This window comes from Pleurodeles waltl, chromosome 4_2 (assembly GCF_031143425.1).
Source record: "Pleurodeles waltl isolate 20211129_DDA chromosome 4_2, aPleWal1.hap1.20221129, whole genome shotgun sequence".
Classification (NCBI taxonomy): domain Eukaryota; kingdom Metazoa; phylum Chordata; class Amphibia; order Caudata; family Salamandridae; genus Pleurodeles; species Pleurodeles waltl.
Window position 1 is genome coordinate 1,035,918,169 of NC_090443.1, and position 24,254 is coordinate 1,035,942,422.

The 24,254-nt window shown below is 46.5% G+C and overlaps 1 protein-coding gene and 1 long non-coding RNA gene across 2 annotated transcripts in view; one reads left to right on the plus strand and one right to left on the minus strand.

Annotated features, from left to right (window-relative positions):
• LOC138293661 (aldehyde dehydrogenase family 3 member B1-like) overlaps positions 1-24,254 on the minus strand; it is a 346,834-nt gene that overhangs the window by 278,943 nt on the left and 43,637 nt on the right. The window lies entirely within an intron of this gene.
• Positions 1,836-7,346, plus strand: LOC138294256 (uncharacterized). Its single transcript, XR_011203303.1, has 3 exons — positions 1,836-1,909; positions 2,014-2,123; positions 7,227-7,346. It is a non-coding gene; the product is annotated as an uncharacterized lncRNA (long non-coding RNA).

Here is a 24,254-nt window from a genome sequence, read left to right on the forward strand (position 1 = left end):
TTTGCTGGGAGACGGACTTCAGAACACCCCTCTCTGACTCCTCTTGGAGGAAGATACTGGACACTAGTTTTAGGGTGTCCAGAAATGGCCGTTTCTCACTTATGCAATTCTTCTATTTACACTGGGAATATTGGACCCAAACATATCCATGCCATGTGCCCTACCGCAATCTTTGTGTGTCCCCGCTGCACTGGTGAGGATGCAGATTTTTTTCACATGATCTGGTCTTGCCTGCTTTTAATACCATATTGAACAACAGTCCTCTAGGTGGTGCAGGGAGCCACAGGTACACAGGTAGAGACTTTTCTCTTGGTCCATCACCGTGCTTGCTGGGCCTCCATGAACATTCGGCAGGCAAGAGGTTACTGATAGGTTTTTAGATCTGGGCTTGATCCTGGCCCATAGGTAGTTGACCATGAGTTAGAAGTCCGGCCAGGGTTCCAATGCATACCATTGGTGTCTGGAGTTAACAAAGTGGGTGGGCTGTGAGAGGGAGGTGATCCACCGTGAGGAGATTAGGGGGTTTAAAAGAGTACCAATACTACCTGCATGGCATGCCACTGTGTTAGCCTGCCCACACATTAAACGTGGTGGCCGGGTACTTAGGAAAGCTGTCACCTCTGGAGGCTCAGTGTCAGGCTGAGAACAGCCCCCATTAGCTCTCAGTAGTAGCACTTGTCCTTTCCTTTTTCCCCCTGCTCTGTTTATCCGTCCATGCCGTGAGTGGGAACAACTGAGAAGTGTGTATGGTGTCTACAACAAAGGAGTGTTCGGCCCGTCTCCTTTTTTGTTTATATGTCCCATTCTTGCAGGCTCTTCTGCTCTACATGCTCAGGGACAGCTACCTCTTACTAGGTCTGTCGATGTTCCTAGCGTTGCTCACTGTACCAGGTTCCTACTACTATAACATGTAACCTGATTATCGCATACTTGCCTCAGCACTCAGCATGCCGGCAGCTATGTTACTTCTTATACACTTTGGTTTGTTAGAAAGGTTTGTAATATTTAATAAACATATTTACAAAAAAAAGAATATCGGACATCAAAGATACTGTGAACAGGAATATGAAAGGTAAAAATGAATAAGTTGCTTACCTTCGGTAACGCTTTTTCTGGTGGATACAGTAACTACCTGTGGATTCCTCACCAAAAGAATTCTCCCCTCGCGCCAGCCTCGACGGAAATTTCTTCTAGCTCTGCACGTCGACGATGATGTCACAATCGCCCGACTCCACACGACGCCGTATGACATCATCCAGGCAATAAGAAGCCCTCGTCGACGTGCAGACGTCAGTTATCACCATTTTTTACATGCCAAAGAGGCGAACAGGTTAAACCTAAAGAGCATATATTCATCCAAAATGAATGAAAATAGAACATTTATTATAAAACACATTCTTAATAACAGTAATGGATGCTCAATACCAGAGAGAAATAAATATGTACATATATAAACCAAGATCAAAAGGTCTTCTTGGAACTATCTTAATTCGCAAAGGAATTGTATATAGAGTTATCATAACTATATACATGAATCAGTTATATACATATTTACAAGATCAAGGATGCGCACCCAAGGACTTCTCGGTTTGACCAGTCAGGCAACGGGGAGGCGGGTGGGACCTTGAGGAATCCACAGGTAGTTACTGTATCCACCAGAAAAAGCGTTACCGAAGGTAAGTAACTTATTCTTCTGATGGATACACCTACCTGTGGATTCCTCACCAAAAGAATAGAGTCCCAAAGCAGTACTACCTCCGGAGGTGGGTGTCCGAATGGTCAAACCAAGAAATCCTGCAGCACCGAGCGAGCAAAATGGCCATCCCCCCTAATCTCAGTGTGGCGGGGTCTTTTTCCCGAGTCGAGGGGATATTGGAAGAAGGTGACAGACGCGGCACTTAAGGGTGTAGTATGTTTATTTTCTTGCTCGTTTGGGATTATAGCACTAACTTTTCCGCCAAACTGTTATATTCCAAGTCCAAAACTAATATATAAAATCCCTTTTCTTTTCAGGGTTCCTTGGTGTCCCCGGGACGGCCTGGTCCGGTTCGGAGGGAGAGGTCTTGTTCACCCGGTTCTCATGGCCCAGGATTTCCCAAAAACAAAGAAGGAGAAAGGAACAGGTAAGTGGGGAAAATTATTTATACACGGTTAATTGGGGTTAGTAAGGAGTGGGAGGAGGGGGGGGGGGTTCTGTGGAGGTGGAGGAATGTGGGGTTTACTTTTCTCTTGTGACTTCCTTTCGTTGTGCCCTTTCTGTGACCCCCTTACACTTTTGTTCACTGGTCTGGGTACGGAGGGTGTGGTTATTCTTTATTTAACGGTGTTCCTGTTCAAATGGGCTCCCCTTCTTTACACGACCTCAGCCCTCCCTTCTTAGCCCCCTTAAACCCAGCCAACCACCCAGAACCCCAGCCCCAGCCCTGGTACGCTCGTACCTGACTTGGCCACGCCCCTCCAGGGACGTGGCCGGCTTGTAGGGGATCTCCCAACTTCGCCTCGGCAGGGGCGGGAGGCGCCCAAGGGTTTTCGCTCTTCGTCCGTTGTTCCTCGTCTACGGCGGGGTTTCCCTTCTCTCTGGGTGGTCCGTGGCGTTCGTCTCTCCGGCTCTCCTTGACGTCGGCGTCTCTCTCTGGGTCGTGCGGCGCTTTTCTTTTGTCGGCTGTTCTTGTCTGACGGATGACGTTGGACGTCATCACGTCAGGAATCCCTCGGGTGCCCCCGGGGTATCCGCCGGCGGTCGTTCGCTCCGACGGGGAACCGGCGTCCGGAGGCGCCCGGTTACACATCCCCTCACATGAATGGGGCTGATCGAGCCCCACCAGATCCGGAAACCGGGACAAATAGTCAGCCAGACCCATAAGGTCACCAGGGAGGTGGCAAACCTGGAAGGAGAAAGGTTGGAGTTCTATGAACCATCTCAATATACGATTGCTGGTATTCTTGTATCTTGAGAGCCACGTAAGGGGTGCATGGTCCGTATACAGTAGGAAAGGTCTGCCCAAAAGATAGTATTGGAGACTTTCGATAGCCCACTTAATGGCAAGACATTCCCGCTCTATAATGGGGTATCTCTGCTCCCTGGGAAATAGCTTATGGCTAATAAAGACGACGGGATGGTTCACTCCGTCTTCATCCTTTTGAAAAAGAACGGCCCCTACCCCCACATCGGAGGCATCCGTTTGGAGATGAAAGGGTTTGACAAACTCAGGACATTTCAATATCGGTTGAGTGGTGAGACACCTTTGCAAGGTATGATAACTATGAAGTTGAGTCGGGTCTAGTTGTGGGATGTTGTTGGGCTGTCCTTTTCTTAAAAGATTGGTTAGGGGGGCAGCCAAACTGGAATAGTGGGGAATGAACCTTCGATAGTACCCCACTAGACCTAAAAAGGAACGAATTCCCTTCTTCGTGGTGGGAGCATTGGTGTGTAGGATGGCTTCGATTTTATTCTTTTGGGGTCGAAGTATACCGTTGCTAATGTGATAACCCAGGTAGGAGATCTCACTAAAAGCCAGTCGGCTCTTGGCGGGGTTGGCTGTCAGTCCAGCCTTCCCTAAAGCCGAGAAGATGTGGTCTATGTGGGCCACATGGTCTTCCCAGGTCTCACTGAAAATAACGATGTCATCCAGATAGGCCGCCGAGTTTCTGGTATGAGGTCATAATATGGTGTCCATGAGACGTTGGAAGGTGGCGGGGGCGCCATGTAACCCGAAAGGGAGAACCTTAAAGTGATACAATCCGGAGGGAGTAGCGAAAGCCGTCTTTTCCTTGTCTTCGGGACCCAACGGGATCTGCCAATACCCCTTGGTCAAGTCAAGGGTAGACATGTATTTCGCTTTCCCCAATCTTTCTAAGAGCTCATCTATCCTTGGAAGGGGATAGGTGTCAAATTGTGATATGGAATTGACCTGTCTAAAGTCAATACAGAAACGTATAGACCCATCAGGTTTGGGCACCAATACCACGGGCGAACACCAGGGGCTGTGGGAAGGTTCTATGATGTCTAGATCTAACATCTTCTCGATTTCGTTTTCTACGAGGGTTTTCCTAGCTTCAGGGATACGATAAGGTTTTAGTCGCACGGTCTTCCCAGGTGGTGTGAGGATTTGATGATGTACCAATCGTGTCCTACCGGGGATCGAGGAGAACACCGAACGTGTTTATCGAAGAGATTCTTCAACTGTCTATTTTGTTGAATCGAGATCTCTGTATTAATGAGAGGAACCTCCCTCTCGCCAGGGGGATCAGTGGGGCACCACCCTATCTCTAGTTCCTTGACGGTATTAATTAGGCAGCCGTGCCTTGGGTCGTTCAGAGGTTCTTCCCATCTTTTTAATAAGTTAACATGGAAGATCTGTGACCTGGGGGGGGTATCGTTAAGCTGAATTTTATAAGTTACGGGAGTTACTAGTCCTGTTACGGTGTAGGGTCCCTGCCACTTGGCCAACAATTTGTTATCTGAACTGGGAATAAGAACTAGCACTTTATCTCCTAGGGAAAAGGACCTCAATTGGGTATTCCGATCATAATTCCTTTTCTGCTTGTCTTGGGCCCTCTCCATGTGTTCCCTTACGCTTTCCCATACTGTATGCAGGTGGGTTTTTAACTCACGTGCGTATTTTAGAATGTTTTTTTCCCCGTCTTCTTCTTCCCACATCTCAGCGGCCATATCTAGTAGGGTCCGTGGTTGTCGCCCAAACAACAGCTCAAACGGACTATGGCCCGTAGAGGCTTGTTCGTGTGTCCTGATTGCGTATAATACTAAGGGGAGTTTCCTATCCCAGTCCTTACCTGTCTCCGAGATAGCTTTCTTTAGTAGTGTTTTGAGGGTACGGTTGTATCTCTCCACCAAACCATCGGTTTGTGAATGATAGACCGACGTCCGTAACTGTTTAATCCCCAATAACTGACATATTTGTGTAATCAGGTTGGACATAAATTGGGTCCCTTGGTCCGTTAGCATTTCTCGAGGAAACCCAATTCGGGAAAAGAACCCTATCATGGCGTGTGCAACACTCTTGGTGTTAATACTAGAGAGGGGAATAGCCTCAGGGTATCTTGTGGCGTAATCCACTAAAACCAATATATAACGATATCCTCTCGACGAGGGCAGAAGAGGGCCAACGAGGTCCATCCCTATTCTGGAGAAGGGGACATCAATGATGGGGAGGGGTTGTAAAGGGGCTTTTCTCCGTGAGCCTGGGTCAATCAATTGGCATTTTGGACATTGTTGACAGAACTTCCTAATCTGGGAAAATACCCCTGGCCAGTAAAATTTCCTCAACAAATACTCCTCGGTTTTCTCCCTCCCATAGTGTCCACCCCCTGGCTGGCTGTGTGCTAAGTGTAGAACTTGTTGTCTATAAGGTTCTGGAACTATCAACTGTTTCTTTTCGTCTTGGTCTTTGTATGTGACTCAGTATAATAGGTCCTTAACTACGGTGAACGAGGGACCCTTATCCTGGGGGTTCCGTGGCCGTGCACTTTTCCATGCATGAATTAAACTGGGGTCTTCTCTTTGAGAAGTCCGGAAACTGGGAAGAGCAGTGAGGGCGAGGACCTTTGTAATTACCCGGGGCGTGCTGGAGAGGTCTTGGGTATAGGCTTTCTTAATTATTCTTTTCTCCTTCCGGGAGAGTTTAGGTCGTACCCTCGGAGGTGATAGAGGCATATTGGAGAAAGGAGCGTCTTTCCACCAGTTGTTAGTTTCTTCGAGCTGTCTGAGGCTGTCTAGGAGTTGTGGGAATTCCGAAAAGTCAGTTCCTATAATAGCTTCTTCAACCAGTTGCTCTACTAAACCCACTCTTATGGGTATTTCTTTTCCTCCCCAAGTGAGGGTTGTCCAGATTAGGGGATATTCTCTGGTTTCTCCATGGATACAACAGATTGATACCGTGAGTCCCGAAGTGTAGTAATGGGCGTCGAACAACCTGGCCCTGACCACAGATTGGCTACATCCTGAATCGATGAGGGCCACTGTGTTTTTCCCATTGATAATTAGTCTCTTTTTATAAGGGGTGTCTCTTCTCCCTGTATAAAAGACTCTTCCCCTAGTGACCCCTATTTCCATGGGTTCCGGTTTTTCTGTTTTCAGGGGGCAACCTCGAGCTATGTGACCCCATTCCCGCAACTGAAACACTGAGGTTGTTGTATATAGGGCCTATCCAGTCCCCGGGTTTTCCCTATATCCTCATTGATTCTTCGTCCCCCTGTCGAGGATGTTCCCGAACCCAGACGCAGGGGACTAGGTGTTGACCGAGGGGGGGTTACTTTGAACTCAAGGGAGCGATGAAAGGCGCAGGCCAACTCGATGGTAGCATTGGTATCTGGGTTTGGATGTTGTTTGATCCAGTTGCGTGTAGACGGAGGCAGCGCGTCCAGGTATTGCTCTAAGAGCACGATCTCAATAATGTCTTCCCGATTTGTCCCTATGGGACCCAACCATTTGAGACCCAGATCTTTGATCCTAAAATATAGGGCCCGGGGATTTTCGTTGGGCCCCCACTTAGCTTTTCTAAACCGGACGCGATAATGTTCAGAATCAAAACCCACCCGTTCTAAGATGCTCTTTTTAATATTCTTATAGGGGGTTATTCCACCGGGGTTTACCGCTTGATAGGCGGCTTGGAGAGTCCCCGTCAATAAGGGGGCGATATATTGGCCCCATCGCTCCTGAGGCCAAGTAGCGGAAGTAGCAACTCGTTCAAAATTGGTGAAAAAGGCATCGGGGTCTTCACCTTCTTGATATCGTTGTAAGACCGAACTGGGCACATTCGGGTGTACGCGGGTAGCAGCGATGGTATCTGTGAGACTCTTAATGGCGGTTTCGTGAACCAACTGGTTGTTGGCCATTATGGTGGCCTGACTCTTAAGGGCATTTTGTAGTGCCTCTCTTTCCAATTTGGCCTCTTTTTGTTGCTCTTCCCACACTAATTGCAGGTGTCTTTGTCCGGAGGCCAACTGTTGCATCATATCGGATATGGTACACTTCTCCTCCATGGTTGGGAAGTCTCTGTCGCCTATTCCAAAATCCCACTTCTGACACCACTGTGGCGGGGTCTTTTTCCCGAGTCGAGGGGATATTGGAAGAAGGTGACAGACGCGGTACTTAAGGGTGTAGTATGTTTATTTTCTTGCTCGTTTGGGATTATAGCACTAACTTTTCCGCCAAACTGTTATATTCCAAGTCCAAAACTAATACATAAAATCCCTTTTCTTTTCAGGGTTCCTTGGTGTCCCCGGGACGGCCTGGTCCGGTTCGGAGGGAGAGGTCTTGTTCACCCGGTTCTCATGGCCCAGGATTTCCCAAAAACAAAGAAGGAGAAAGGAACAGGTAAGTGGGGAAAATTATTTATACACGGTTAATTGGGGTTAGTAAGGAGTGGGAGGAGGGGGGGGGTTCTGTGGAGGTGGAGGAATGTGGGGTTTACTTTTCTCTTGTGACTTCCTTTCGTTGTGCCCTTTCTGTGACCCCCTTACACTTTTGTTCACTGGTCTGGGTACGGAGGGTGTGGTTATTCTTTATTTAACGGTGTTCCTGTTCAAATGGGCTCCCCTTCTTTACACGACCTCAGCCCTCCCTTCTTAGCCCCCTTAAACCCAGCCAACCACCCAGAACCCCAGCCCCAGCCCCGGTACGCTCGTACCTGACTTGGCCACGCCCCTCCAGGGACGTGGCCGGCTTGTAGGGGATCTCCCGACTTCGCCTCGGCAGGGGCGGGAGGCGCCCAAGGGTTTTCGCTCTTCGTCCGTTGTTCCTCGTCTACGGCGGGGTTTCCCTTCTCTCTGGGTGGTCCGTGGCGTTCGTCTCTCCGGCTCTCCTTGACGTCGGCGTCTCTCTCTGGGTCACGCGGCGCTTTTCTTTTGTCGGCTGTTCTTGTCTGACGGATGACGTTGGACGTCATCACGTCAGGGATCCCTCGGGTGCCCCCGGGGTATCCGCCGGCGGTCGTTTGCTCCGACGGGGAACCGGCGTCCGGAGGCGCCCGGTTACACTCAGAATCCAAACAGTAATGCTTGGCAAAAGTATGGAGGGACGCCCAGGCCGCTGCCCTGCAGATGTCAGCCACAGGAACACCTCTAGCCAAAGCCGATGAAGCTGCTTTGGCCCTGGTGGAATGGGCACGAAGCCCCACAGGTGGATCTTTCTTCGCCAAAGAATAGCAAATCTTAATACATAGAATGACCCACCTGGATAGCGTTCTCTTGTGGACCGATCTATCTTTCCTCTTCCCCACGTATCCAATGAAGAGCTGATCATCCTGTCTGAACTCTTTTGTCCTGGCGACGTAGAAGCTCAGCGCTCTTCATGGATCCAGCCGGTGGAGCCTCTCTTCCTCCTTGGATGGGTGAGGTGGAGGGTAAAAGGAAGAGAGAGTAATCGACTGCCCCAGGTGAAAGGGTGAAACAACCTTCGGTAGGAAAGCCGCCTTGGTCCTTAACACCACTTTGTCCTTAAAGAAAGAAAGGTATGGGGGTTCTACAGTGAGAGCCTGAAGCTCGCTAACCCTTCTGGCAGATGTTATGGCCACCAGGAAAACAGTTTTGAATACTAACAACCGTAAAGAGCATGAGTGCATCGGTTCAAACGGGGACCCCATTAGAAACGTTAAGACTAAGTTAAGGTCCCACTGAGGCATAACAAATGGCATTGGTGTAAACTTGTTAGTGAGCCCCTTTAGGAACTTTAAAACAATAGGAGATTTAAAGAAGGATGGCTGATCAGGAAGGCACAGAAAAGCAGATAGAGCAGACAAATAACCTTTGACTGTGGCAATCGCACAACCATTTGCCAGATAGAGTGCAAATGACAAAATGTCAGATAAACTAGCTTTTAAGGGATCTAAACTGTTCTCTCCACACCAGCATGCAAATTTAGCCCAACGATTAGCATAGGTTGACTTGGTGGAGTGTCGCCTGGCCGATAAAATAACATCCACCACATCTGGTGGGAGAGAAAAGGAACTCAGATTGCCCCGTTCAATCTCCAGGCATGAAGATGCAGGCTCTGGAGGTGGGGGTGTAGAATCTGCCCCTGCGACTGCGAGAGGAGGTCCACCCAGCAAGGGAGACGGAGCGGCGGGCACTGAGAGAGCTGGAGAATGTCCGAATACCACACCCTTCTTGCCAATCCGGAGCTATTAGGATGACTTGAGCTCAGTCTTGGCGGATCTTCCTCAAAACTCGAGGAATCAAGGGTATGGGGGGAAACACGTAAAGCAACTGACCCTTCTAGGACATCTGAAACGCGTCCCCCAAAGCTCCTTGCACCGGATACTGGAGGCTGCAAAATAGCAGGCACTGCGCATTCTCTTGAGTTGCAAACAGATCTATTTGTGGATATCCCCACATCCAGAAGATATATAGAACCAGATCTGGATGAAGACGCCACTCGTGGTCGACCGAGCTGCGTCGACTGAGAATGTCCGCACGCACGTTCAGGACTCCGGCCAAATGATGTGCAACCAAGCAGATCTTGTGCTCCTGAAGCCAGGACCAGAGACGAAGAGCTTCTCTGCAGAGAAGATACGACCCCACTCCTCCCTGTTTGTTTATATACCACATTGCGGTAGTGTTGTCCGTTAGAACTTGGATTGACTGACCGCAAATGGAAGGGAGGAGGGCCTTGAGAGCCAGACGTACTGCCCGCAATTCTAACAGATTGATGTGTAATCTCTGTTCTACTGGAGACCAAAGGCCTTTGATCTCCAGGTCCCCCGGATGAGCTCCCCACCCTAGAGTGGAAGCATCCGTTACCACTGAGGCCACTGGTGGGGGTAGGGAGAACGGCCTTCCTTGTGACAGGTTGTCGACCGCCGCCTACCATTGAAGAACCACTGCAGTGTCTCTGGAGATCTTTATCGACTCCGAGATCCCCTTTGTGCTGAAACCACTGCCTGCGGACGCACCACCCTCATGTGCCAGCGTGCGTGAGTGACCAACAGTATGCAAGAAGCGAACAGACCGAGCAGACGAAGGACATTGAGGACTGGAACTACCGCTCCATTTTGAAACATTGGAATCAACGCCTGAATGTCCTGGACCCTCTGGGGTGGAGGAAAGGCCCGATTCAATGTTGTGTCCAATACTGCCCCTATGAACAGGAGGCGTTGAGAGGGCTCCAAGTGAGATTTGGGTACATTGACTGAAAAACCCAGGTCGTACAACAATTGAGTTGTCGACTGGAGATGGCGCTGCACGAGCTCCGGAGTCTTGGCTTTGATCAACCAATCGTCCAGATAGGGAAATACCGCTATCCCCCTTCTTCTGAGCTCTGCCACTACCACCGCCATCACCTTTGTGAAGACTCGAGGCGCTGAAATAAGACCAAACTGGAGGACCGCAAACTGATAATGTTGTGATCCCACCACAAAACGGAGATACTTCCTGTGCGATTTGAGGATCTGAATATGAAAATACGCGTCCTGCAAATCGACCAACACCATCCAGTCTCCTTCGTTCAACGCCAAAAGAACCTGTGAAAGGGTCAGCATTTTGAATTTTTCCTGCTTGAGGAACCAATTCAAAACCCTCAAGTCCAAAATCGGTCTCAGCCGACCATCCTTTTTGGGAATCAGGAAGTATCTTGAATAACAGCCCTGACCCCTCTCCTGCTCGGGAACCAACTCTATCGCATCTTTTGCCAATAGGGACAATACTTCCTGCTGTAATAGGAGAAGATGGTCTTCCGAACAGAAGGATGGGAGGGAGGGAAGGGAGGAGGGAATTCCCGAAAGGGAAGAGCGTACCCCTTCTTCACAATATCGATGACCCAGGAGTCCGATGTTATAACCTCCCACATCGGAAGAACATGGGCAAGTCTCCCCCCTACCGGAGACAAGTGGACAGGGAGTGGAGGAGGACTATGGCTGCTTTCCTTGCTGCACCCCTCCCGAGGAAGAGGAAGAGGCAGTGTGCTGCAAGGTGGCTCCTCCCGTACGGACTCTGCCCCTCCCCTGAAAGATCTGTATGGCAGGGTAGAAACAGATTGTTGTGGTCCTTGCGATCTTCCACAAAAGGAAGAACCATGTCCAAATCCTTTAAACCTCCGAAAACCTCTAAAGGAGGATGAGGCAGAAGACTGGAGTGCCAAAGATCTTGCAGTAGCTCTGCTCTCCTTAAAACGTTCCAGGGCAGAGCCCGCCTTTGTGCCGAAGAGCCTCTTGCCATCAAAGGGAAGATCAAGGAGAGTTGCCTGCACGTCAGACGAGAAGCCAGATGACCGTAGCCAAGACTGTCGCCTAGAAACTATGGTCGTGCCCATAGCTCTAGCCACCGAGTCTGAAGTGTCCAATCCCAAATGGATCACCTGAGTCGCTGCCGCTTGAGCATCCGCCAGCAACTGCAACATCTCCTGGGACAAATTAGGGTGGCCCTTCGCTTCCTCCATAAGGGAATGGATGTAACGCCCCAGTATGCAGGTCGCATTGGATGACTTTAAGGCCATACTGCAAGATGAAAAGGTCTTTTTTGCAGTATGGTCCATCTTCTTTGATTCCCTGTCCGCAGGTGTCCCGGGAAACGAGCCAGGAGAGGATCTGGATGAACATGAGGCTTGCACCACTAGACTCTCTGGTGTTGGTTGTCTGAAGAGAAACACCAGATCACAAGGTGCCGCCCGATAGCGACGAGCCACCGCCCTGTTGACAGCAGCGGTGGACACAGGTTTCATCCAGATGTCCTTAATGGGGTCCAGCAGCGCCTCATTAAAGGGCAAAAGAGGCTCAGCAGAAGCAGAAGCCGGGTGCAAAACCTTGTTAACAAATTTCTTTTGACTTTCGCAGTAGGGAGGGGAAGGTCTAAAAAGTCTGCAGCCTTCCGAATAACAGCGTGGAATGAAGCTGCTTCCTTAGTGATCTCTCCAGGGGAAGATAGATCCCACTCCGGGGAAGTGTCCAAGCCACTGGCTGTATCCAGACCCTGGAAGTCACCAGAGGGCTCCAAAACTTCACCTTCCTCCAGGTGTGTCTTGCGTACTCTTCCTCCTCCAATTGTCGCAGAGCCAGACGTCTTGATCTAAGACTTGACTCCAGACCCGGCGTCGATAAGGTGTCGGCCAACACCGAAGATCTCCGTCGGCGCCGAACCTCGGATCCGTCTGAAGCCGGACCCTCTGGCTCCACAGGATTCTTAACTGTCGATCGGATCCGAGGCGTATCCAATGGCGCCGTAGCAGGTGTAGTCGGTCTGGGTGACGTCAAGGGCATCGGCGCCGCTTCAGGTGCAGCAGATAAAAATCGGGTGAAGGGCGTCGATTTATAAGACGCCGGAACGCCCAAATTAAAGGCCAAAGGGCCAGACGGACCTGCTTGACTTCCACCCGGCGCCATGGAAGTAAAAATGTTAAACATGACGTTTAAGAACGCTGCAGGGTCCGTTCCCGGAGTCGGGAAAGCCGGGTATTGCTGCTGCACCGGCGCTGGCATAGATGCCGAGGAAGGTACAGGTAACTTCTGGCCAGGAGAACCTTCTGGCCTCTGGGGAGGCTCGACCTCAAAGACCGACCCGGGTGACGTCGGGGTCGTAGGAGTCGGAGGGGTGACGGTCGGGCTAATCTCCCACGTCGGACGGCGCCCAGCTGACGGAGAAGCCTATCTTGATCTAGACCGTCCCTTGATCGATCGGCGCCGAGATCCGTGATGGCACTGAGAGTCACTATGATGGTGATGAGATCTCGAGGATCTCGACGAAGACTCCCTCCGATGATGTCTCTCCTTCTTTTTCTTGGATCGAGCCAAGAACAATTTCGCCTCCCTCTCTTTAAGTGCCTTAGGGTTCATGCGCTGACAAGAGCCGCATGATTCGACCTCATGGTCGGAGCTAAGGCACCAGAGGCAATTCTCATGGGGGTCGGTAACTGACATCCGACCCCCGCACTGGTTACATGGTTTAAAGCCGGCTTTCCTTGGCTGCGACATTGTAACCGTCGTTCGGAACAGTAGCTCCCTGTGAGCCTCGAAGAATTAACCGTTACTCGGGCATGGAAAAAAGGGAACTGACGTCTGCACGACGACGAGGGCTTCTTATTGCCTGGATGACGTCATACGGCGTCACGTGGAGTTGGGCGATTGTGACGTCATCGTCGACGTGCAGAGCTAGAAGAAATTTCCGTCGAGGCTGGCGCGAGGGGAGAATTCTTTTGATGAGGAATCCACAGGTAGGTGTATCCATCAGAAATGTTTTTTAGTGCTGTTTTTAATATATTTGTAACAAATATTGATGTAGAAAATGTTGTTTCATGTAATATCCGTAAGTGTTAATTAGTAAGTAATTTCCTGTAGTTTGTTTGATTGTATATGTAATGTTTTTATTTGTGTTTTTAGTAAGATAATTTTTAAAATTATTAATTTGTTGACAATTTTACTTTTAGCTGTGTTAATGTATATAACTAATTGTTATACTTTTTTCTAGTAGTGGGTTATTGGTTGTTTAGGGGATAAGGGTATATAGATTTAAAAAAAATCTTTATGGTTTAAATTTGAAAGTAATAATGTTAAAGATAGGCAAATCAATAATTTCGAATTTTTACATTTATTTTGTTACATTCATTTGCTGTTAATTAGGATATTTATTAATGGCGCTAAATATTTCTTAATAATAAAAAAAATAACATTTGACAACATAAAAAATAGTTTATTAAAGTTGAATTTTTTTAAATGTTTGTTAGATTTTAAAATGTTACATTATTTAAAAAAATAAAAAAGTATATATTAATTTTCAAATTTTAAGTTGATTTGTTAAAAAAATGTAAAATATGAAATGTATTTACATTTTTTTAAATGTATGATTGTTAATTTTGTATAATATTCTTATTCACATTTTGTTTACATTTTATGAATGGTGGTAAATATTTTCAACAATATCTTAATTTTTGATAGTAATTAAAATATTTTTATATTTTTAAATATGTACATAAAAGTTTGTAGTTTAGATTAGTGTTTTTAGATAACATCTTAATTAGTTTTATATAAAAAAAATGTGTGAATATGGAGCATTGATGGTGTATGTACATTTTGAATATGTTGTGTAAGATGATTTATTTTGAAATGGGTATTGTAAATTTTCCTTTTCTAGCGTCCAACAACTTCTTCAAGTAGCCTTAGATTGGAGTAGGAATAGTAAATGTCACCCCTTTAGTGACCAACATCCTCTTTCAATATAATTAGATTGGAGTGGGAATAGTAAATGTCATCCATTAAGGGCCTGATTACGCACTTGGCGGATGGGATACTTCATCACAAACATGACGGATATCCCGACCGCCATTTTACAAGTTCCATAGAATATAATGGAACTTGTAATACGGCGGGTGGAATATCCCCCACGTTTGTGACAGAGTATCCCAACCGCCAAGGTCGTAATCAATCACTTAGGTGCTCATTGCGACTTTGGCGGTATTTTCCGAAGACCGACATCTAAGCGGGTGCCGATAGACCGCCAGTGATGGCGATCTGAAGACCGCCGTATTACGAGTCACCAACAAAAAAACACCCAAAAACAGGCCAAAATTTGACATTGTCGCCCTGACCGACAGCAGGAGAGAGGCGGTTCCACCACCAGCATCGCCACGCCGACAACATCCAGACATCCATATTACGACTCACAAATCAGCACCGTGCTCTTTGCACGTCTGTAATCCATTGGCGGTCCGAACCGCAGCGGTCAAAAACGCACCTCCACCAGAACACAACACCACATTGGACAATATGAATATCCCACTCCTAATACACATACACACACCTGATCACAACACTATATAACACACCCCTACACACCTTCACAATCCTTTGCATCCAGAAATTTTGACAGAGAGACAGATATCAAAGTGAAGTACTTGCTCTGGCTTCCTTCCACATGGTGATGCAATATCTATGTGCTACGGTGTGTGTTGTTTGTGTATGGGTTGTGTCTGTGTTGTTGCATACGCTGGGTAGATGACTTGTGCCATGTGTATGTTGTAATGTGTTTGTAAGCTGGCTTGTGGCATTGTATGGTAGTGGTGTGTGAGTCCCTCAGTATGGTGCTGCATCTGTGAATTCTTTTGTATGTTGGTTGTACATGGGATCTCACCTGTGTCATTGTTTAGATGTCTGTTCAGTGATACTGATTGCGTGTTCTTGCTACGAAAAGCTTTTTGTTTGTGTGGTTGTGTGGTGTTTCCCGACGTGCCTGTCAATGACTGCGTTTGTGTGTTTGTGATGTTGTTGTCATTGTGTGATTGTAGGGTGTTGTGTATGGATGCGTACAACTGTGTTCGTGGTGTGCGTTGTGCTGCGTGTATGGTATGTGTCTGTTTGGCATGGTGTGTGTATTTGGTGTTTGGGTTTGTGTATTTTGTGTGTGCTTGTGTGTGTCGATGTGTGTGCTGGTACAGTACGTTTGTTTGCATTTGTGTGTGGCCTTCACTGTTCATGCCAGGTGAGTGAGTTGTATGCGTGGTGGTGTAAAGCTGCCTTTCCCTTCAGTGTGTGCTAGGCGGGGGTAGTTACGGTTGTCGTCTTCGTCACTGGTCCTGAAGGTGTATGGCGAGATACAAAGCTGGGAAGACTTGCAGTTCGTTTGCATTGGCGACCGCGGATGTGTTTGTGTACCTGGAGGTGAGTGTCTCGTTTTATACATTTAGTTTCCGACAGGCTTTTTGTGTCAGTTGGACCGCACCAGAAATCCTGGCGGTCTGCTGACTCGTAATATGGTGGGCGGTGAATAGGTTCCCGCTGGCCTGGAGATGGCTACCGCCGGCCCGACAGCACTGGCGGAAAGTTGGCTGTGTTGCGTTGGGTTCCCACCGTAGTCGTAATATGGTGTTCTGCACCACCAGCCTGGTGGCAGTCTCACCACCACCGCGGCATGGCGGTCCCGTTTCCACCAAACTTGTAATGAGGGCCTTAGTGTCCAAAGCCTTCCCCAAATTGGTTTAGATTGGAGTGGTAATAGTAAATGTCACCCCTATAGTGTCCAACACCTTCCCCCAATATGGTTAGATTAGAGCGGGATTAGTAAATGTCAGTCATTCCTTTCTTGTACACCACCTTCCCCAAATTGGTTTAAATTGGAGTGGGAATAGTAAATGTCACTCCTTTAATATCCAACACCTTCCCCTAATATGGTTAGATTGGAGTGGGATTAGCAAATGTCAGTCATTCTTTTAGTGTTTAACACCTTTCCCCAATATGGTTTACATTGGAGTGGGAATAGTAAATGTCACTCCTTTAGTGTCCAATATCTTCCCCCAATATGGTTAAATTGGAATGAGAATAGTAAATGTCACCCCTTCAGTATTATCCAACACTTTTCCCAAATTGGTTTAGACTGGAGTAGGAATAGTAAATGTCACCCCATTAATGTCCAATATCTTCTCCCAATATGGCTAGATCGGAGTGGGAATAATAAATGTTGCCCCTTAGTGTCCAACATCTTCCCACAATATGATTAGATTGGAGTGGGAATAGTAAATGTCACACCTTCAGTGCCCAACGCTTTCCCCAGATTGGTTTGGATTCGAGTAGGAATAGTAAATGTCAACACTTTAGTGTCTAACAATTTTTTTAATGATTCATGTTGGAGTGTGATCATTTAATTTTATAATTTTATTTAAAATATGTATTTTACTTTTATTTGTCTTTAGTAGAAATGCTTAGGGACCGATTACGAGTCTGGCAGTCACAAGTCTGCCAGACTCGTGGTAGCGGTCGGACCACCAATTGTCAGACCTTTGTTTCCGCCGGTCAGCCCAGTGGGAAAGTTCGAATAGGGCAGGTGGGGAGACTGCCAGGTCCATTGCGGTCTCCTCACCACTGGTCTGGCGGTCAGGTTTTCCAACCGCCAAACCCGTTATCAGGCCCTAGGCCTTCATTTTGGTTTGGCAGATGGGAAAGCCTGTCCACCAAACTCCTGACAGGGTGGCCGCCGCCTTCATGGCGACCACCCAGCCTGACCTATTAGGAGTTTTCCGCTAGGCCGGCGAAGGGAAACCTCGGTTTCCTCCAACCGGCATAGAGGGAACCCGGCTACAGCACTGTCTGCGGCTCGTAAACGAGCTGGCGGCAATGCTGTAGCCCGCAGGGTGCACCAGCACCCACACAATGTTCACTGTCTTCAAGGGAGACAGCAAACATTGTGATGGTGCTAGGCAGGGGGACCCGCATGCAGTGCTGTCCTGGCGGATTCCGATCACCGCCACCGTCCCGGCAGAGACGGCGGAACCATGTGGGGGTTGGCCCACCACAGCAGCGGCGGGCCTCAAAGCCACCACAGGGCTGGCAGTATAAAGATCGCCAGCCTCGTAATGAGGCACTTAGTATTTTTTGTTATTATTGTTGGTGATATAAAAAAATAGTTGTATGTTTGTAACCAATAATATTATGAATATATTTTTTGTATAATAAAAACCTGTCACACATTTTTTTATTGCTATGCTTTCAATGTTTATTTATTGTATACGTTTACATTTTAAATCATATATATGTCAAGATAAAAAATTATATGAAGTTAAGTAAAAAAATATTTTTCATTGATAATAAAATGTGAACTATTTTTATATATATTTGGGTGTTTTTCAATTTAGATTTTTCCTTATTTAACATGTTTTTCTAACATTTCTTAACATTTTTTATATACATATTTTCAAGCTTATTTTATGAGTATACATTATATAATTGTATATATTTTATAATGTGTTTTAAGTTATACTTTACATTTTTTCATATTTTTTATAACATTGTTATAATAATGTTTTCAATTCTTGTAAACATTTATTCAACATTTTTACAATATTTCCCATACATTTCTTTGGGGAGGGGAGATAAACCTTTTTCTAGGTTCATTAAGTAGCCATGTTTTTTTACTGCTACCTCCTATTTTGTAATATTTGTGTGTTATATTTAGTCTGTTTTCCCAGAACCATGTTGCATTAAGGTGTTGCTGTTCATCAGAGTAGGTAAGTCCTTTTTTGAGGATTTCTTAAGGGTTTTGAGTGGGCAGGGGATTTAGAAGAGAGGTCAGGAAGTGCGTTATAGTGTTGTTTGTATATTTAGATGTATTACTAGTGTTTTTCCCTAGTTTGTAACTTTACATTTTTGCACACCATTTTAGTAATGTATCACTATGCTAGGTTACATTGTGTGATGTTAGTTATAGTTTGACGATTAGCTGTTATGTATATGTATTTTTGGGAATGTAATGAGCTTTGCAGATAGGCATTTGGAGTTTAAATTTTTAAAAGGAAACCAGGTTTGGTTCAAAGTAAACAAATGTCTTTTGCTTTGATTTCCTTTTTTCAAGTTTCTGGACCATTTCTGATTTTTAAAACTCTTTTTGGGGCTTTTTATGGAACATAGATACTTTGGATTGCTTCCAGAGATTTCTAATGCATTCATTAAATTTCGCATTTTGGTTGGGGGTTGGATATTATTTACCACATTTTTGGTGGATTACATTTTTTATTATGTAAAGAAGAGAAAGATCTGCAGCTACAGAACAGTAAGTTTTATTTTTTTCATTTATTTTGGATGGGAAATGTGATTTTATACTGTTTATGTCAAGAATATTTGATTGTTATGTTATTGTTATGTAGAATTGTTTGGTTTATTTGTTGCATTTAATGTATGTGATGGATTGAGTTTGAGTTTGCTTTTAACTGTCTTGGTTGGTGATGGTTATTTTTTTTTAAAATAATGTATATATATAGATTTTTATTTTATCTAATAAAATTATATATTTATTTTTTGTTTTTTTAAATAAAAGGGTGGGTAGGTTGGTTTAGGGTTTGTCATAGTTTTTGAGGGCTTTGGTAGGTTAAAATTCAATTATAAGCTTTTGGCACTGATTTTTAAGTAATCTACTCCTTTGTTTTTTATGAAAAGTCTGACTTGAAATAGTACTATGTTGGACATTTTTTGGGCTTCTTACCTAAGTTTAGGGGCAATTTAAATAACCGTTTGCTACTCTAGTAATTGTTAGTAGGTTTGCTTTTTTTGTATTGCTTCGATACATTTGTATAGTGTAGGTTGAGTTCTGCCTAATGTGGACTGGAACATGTTGTTCCATCCTTCCACTGGGTTGTTTGTTTTGGCTTCATGTGCCAAGGTGCTGTCATAGACATTCCACCATACTATTTGGTCTCTGGGTTGAAGTCTGTGTCTGGAGCAGTGCAGTCTGCCAACCCAAGTGCCTTCAAAATAGTCCATTAGGTGACTTAAAGCCTGATTAGGAGTTGGGGGGGGTCAACTGCCACAACTCCAATATAGCAGTGGTGAGGCAGCCATCAAGTTGGCAGCCCCACCACTGCCGTATTATGAAGTTTCCACCGGACTGACAGGCAGAAACCTTCATATTACGATGCTTCCGCCGGTCAGCTCGATGGAAACAGTGCGGCGGGCAGAATTGGCTTCGGCTCCCTAAGGGAGCAGAGGCCAATGCTGTTGCACACAACACCCTCAGAAAGCGAACTGTCTGCATAGCATAGTGCTGAACTTGGCACCGCAGTGGCTGACCACAACTTTGACCACCGCCAATCCATCGGGATCCGTAAGCCCAGAGGTGGCAGCGGTCTCCTGGCAGTCTGACCACCAGGATCATAATCTGGCAGTCGGACTGCCAGGAGCGCGGTGGTCCAATGGCCACCAAGAGTTTGGCTGTCTCAAGACCACCAAACTCATAATTAGGTCCTACGTTTGTCTTCACTTTGTTGGTAGAAAGGGCTTTCTATTAGTAAATTGTAGTGGTTGGCTACCTCTGCGACAGGGACATAGGCTAGTGCTATCCATTTTCTTTTTATTTCCACAGCAAATTGGCCTTTTGTAGAATGTTCTACACTTAGTGCAGAGTTTTGGAGGTGTTTACCTATACTTTGATTGAAATGATAGTAACATCCTTGTATGGCTGTGTAGGGGTAAACTTTTTAGTATGGTTTGAATCATGGCTTGCTTGAAGTCTATGATTATTTTTTTGGGGTATTTGTTTTATGTTTTACATGGTTTTTGACGTAGTAGTGAATGCTGCTTTATTTGTTTATTTATATATTTATCATGTATGGTGTGTAGGTGAGTTAATGTTGTGGGACCCATTTTGAAGGTTTAATCCATTTTCCAGGAATGACACTGGCTAAGTTTTATCAAGTTTGTCTTATTATATGGTTCCTTTAAATTAAGTAGTGTTAGAACTGGCATCCTTGGCATGGTCTCTCCTAACTTTTTGCCTCTGCTTCCCAGGTTGTTGACTGTGTGCTAGACTCTGTGTTTGCTGGTTTTGTTACTCTGGGTACTTTACCACTGCTGACCAGTGCTAAAGTGCAAGTGCTCCCTATGTGAAATTATGTGTGTGATTGACGTTTCCTTGATTGACATATTTGTTTAACTAGCAAGTCCCTAGTAAAGTGCACCAGAGGTGCCTAGGGCCTGTAAATCAAATGCTACTAGTGGGCCTGCAGCACTGATTTGTGCTACCCACATGAGTAGCCCTGTAAACATGTCTCAGACCTGCCACTGCAGTGTCTGTGTGTGAAGTTGTGCACTGCCAATTCGACCTGGCAAGTGTACCCACTTGCCAGACCCAAACCTTCCCTTTTTATACATGTAAGGCACCCCTAAGGTAGGCCCTAGGTAGCCCCATGGGCAAGGTGCAGTGTATGTTAAAGGTGGTACATGCACTCGTGTGGTTTTACATGTCCTAACAGTGAAATACTGCGAAATTCAGTTTTCAATGTTGCAAGGCCTATCTCTCTCATAGGTTAACATGGGGGCTGCCTTTAAATATCCTTAAAGTGCAGTTACCCCTTGAGAGCAGAAGGAAATATGGAGTTTGGGGTCTCTGAACTCAAAATTTAAAAATACATCTGTTAGTGAAGTTGGTGTTTAGATTGTTAGTTTGAAAATGCCACTTTTAGAAAGTAGGCATTTCCTTGCATTAACCATTCTGTGACTCTGCCTGTTCATGGATTTCCTGTCTGGGACAGATTGCCAGTTGTGCTGTTTGTGAAACTCCTCTAGAAGGTGACACAAAGGGAGACGGGGTGTAGCCTGCATATCCTGATGAGCCATCTGAGCTAGAGCAGAGAGAGGAGTGGTCACTTACACCTGAATGGGCTATACCTGTCCTCACACAAAAGCATTCTCCAACCCCCTGGTGTGTTTCTGGGGCCTGGCACAGCAAGGCAGGATCTTGTGAACAACAGAGACTTTCCTTTGAAGTCTGCCTACTTCAAAGGCAGAAAGGGGTATAAGTAGTGGACCAAACCCCAGACTTTAGATCACTACTGGAACCAAGAGGAACCTCTGCCAAGGAGAAGAGTAGAAGAGCTGAGGAGAAGTGCTGCCCCTGCCTATGACTGTGCTTTGATGGGCTATCCTGTAGATGCTGCTTCTGTCCGTGGAAGGGGACACATATTGGACTTTGTTGTGCATTCCTGCTTGAGAAGAATCTCCAAGGGCTTCAACTGAGCTTGCCTCCTGTTTTGACGTCTCAGGGCCATCAAAGACTTCCCCTGCCAACCCCTGGACTCTCTGCTGAGACTCCTGCCCTGCCAAGTGGTGCTCTATCCAGTCCCTGGGCCCTTGAAAGGTGAAGTTGGCAGGAGAAGGACGGAAATCCACGCATAGAATGCCGTGTGGGGATGTGGGGAAATTTTCGATGCACCATCTGCAACACAGCTGATAAACAACGCGCCACTCGCTTTGTGGCTGAAGAACAAGTTACTTACCTTCGGTAACGCCTTTTCTGGTGGATACACTAGCTACCTGTGGATTCCTCACCTAATGAATTCTCCCAATGCGCCAGCATTCAACAGAAATTTTCTTCCCAGCTCTGTACGTCGACGAGGACGTCACAATTGCCCAACTCCCATGCAACGCCGTCTGACGTCATTGAGGCAATAAGAGGTCCTCGCCGTCGTGCTGACGTCAGTTTTCACCATTTTTTACGTGCCTTTGAGGCGAACATGTGTCAACCGACAACATATATTTGACATGAATACATCAACCAAATATTTAAGAGCATCATTTAATCAAAAACAACCGCAAAATATCAATTAAAAATAACCATACACAAATAGACATATATATATATATATATATATATATATACATATATATATATATATGCACATATACCCATATAAATATAGAATTGTATCGATATCGATATATACATATCTACAATATACAGATGCACACCCAAGGAAATCTTGGTATGACTATACAGGCAACGGGGAGGGGGTGGGACCGTGAGGAATCCACAGGTAGCTAGTGTATCCACCAGAAAAGGCGTTACCGAAGGTAAGTAACTTGTTCTTCTGATGGATACAACTACCTGTGGATTCCTCACCTAATGAATAGAGTCCCAAAGCAGTACCGCACTTGGTGGTGGATGCCTGAATGGTCCAACCAAGAAATCCTGCAGCACGGACCGTGCAAAATGGCAATCCCTCCTGACTTCCGAATCCAAGTAATAATGCTTCGCAAAAGTGTGGAGGGATGCCCAAGTTGCGGCCTTACAGATGTCAACCACAGGAACACCTCTAGCCAAGGCCGAAGAGGCCAACTTAGCCCTGGTGGAATGGGCTCTAATTCCAACAGGAGGAACCTTCTTTTCCAAAGAATAACAGATTTTAATGCAAAGAATGACCCACCTGGATAGTGTTCTCTTGTGGACAGCCTTGCCTTTCCTCTTCCCCACATAACAGACGAAGAGCTGATCCTCCAGTCGAAACTCTTTCGTCCTGTCAGTGTAAAAGCTCAACGCTATTTTAGGATCCAGTCGGTGCAGCCTCTCTTCCTCCTTTGATGGATGAGGAGGAGGATAGAAGGACGAGAGTGTAATAGACTGCCCTACATGAAAGGGTGAACAACCTTAGGCAAGAAAGCCGCCTTGGTCCTCAACACCACCTTGTCCACATAAAAGTAAGTGAACGGGGGCTTAACACTAAGCGCCTGAAGCTCACTCACCCGGCTAGCAGATGTAATGGCAAACAGAAAAACAGTTTTCAATACTAACAACCTTAAGGGGCATGAATGCATCGGTTCAAACAGTGAACCCATCAGAAATGTTAGCACTAAATTTAAATCCCACTGAGGCATAATAAAGGGAGTGGGAGGAAACCTATTAGTTAGGCCCTTTAAGAACTTGAAAACTATAGGGGACTTAAACAAAGAGGATTGGTTAGGAAGACACAGAAAGGCTGACAGTGCCGACAGATAGCCTTTAACAGTCGCAACTGCACAACCCCCCTGCGCCAAGGATAACGCAAATAATAAAATGTCAGACAAGTGGGCACGTAAGGGATCAATTTGCTTCTCTCCACACCAAGTCACAAATTTAGCCCACCTGCAAGCATAGATACATTTGGTGGAGTGTCGCCTGGCCGATAAAATAACGTCCACCACTTCTGGTGGGAGAGAAAAGGAACTCAGATTGCCCTGTTTAATCTCCAGGGATTAAGGTGCAGGCTCTGGAGGTGGGGGTGTAGAGCCTGCTCCTGCGAATGCGAGAGGAGGTCTGCCCTGTGAGGGAGACGGAGCGGAGGGCACAGTGAGAGTTGAAGAAGATCTGTATACCACACCCTTCTTGGCCAATCCGGAGCTATCAAGATAACTTGGGCCCGGTCTCAGCGAATCTTGCTCAGAACTCGAGGGCCGAACCAGGACATCTGAAACGCGTCCCCCAACACTCCTTGCACCGAATACGGGAGGCTCCAGAACGACGGGCACTGCGCATTCTCCCGAGTGGCAAACAGGTCCACCTGAGGAAACCCCCACATCCAGAAGATGTGAAGAATCAGGTCTGGATGGAGACGCCACTCGTGATCGTCCGAGAAGGGCCTACTGAGACTGTCCGCATGTATGTTCAGAACTCCGGCCAGATGGTTTGCTACCAAACAAATCCGATGGTCCTGAGCCCAGGACCAGAGCCGCAGAGCCTCTCTGCAGAGAAGGTACGACCCTACTCCTCCCTGCTTGTTTATATACCACATCGCGGTAGTGTTGTCCATCAGGACCTGGATCGACTGACCGCGAAGGGAGGGGAGGAAGGCCTTGAGAGCCAGATGTATCACCCGCAATTCCAACAGATTGATGTGAAACATCTGTTCCACTGGAGACCAATGACCTTTGATCTCCAGGTCGCCCAGATGAGCTCCCCACCCTAGAGTGGAAGCATCCGTTATCACCGTGGCCACTGGAGGAGGCAGCGAAAACGGCAGTCCTTGAGAAAGGTTGCCGCCCGCAGCCCACCATCGTAGATCCGCTGCAGTGTCTCTGGAG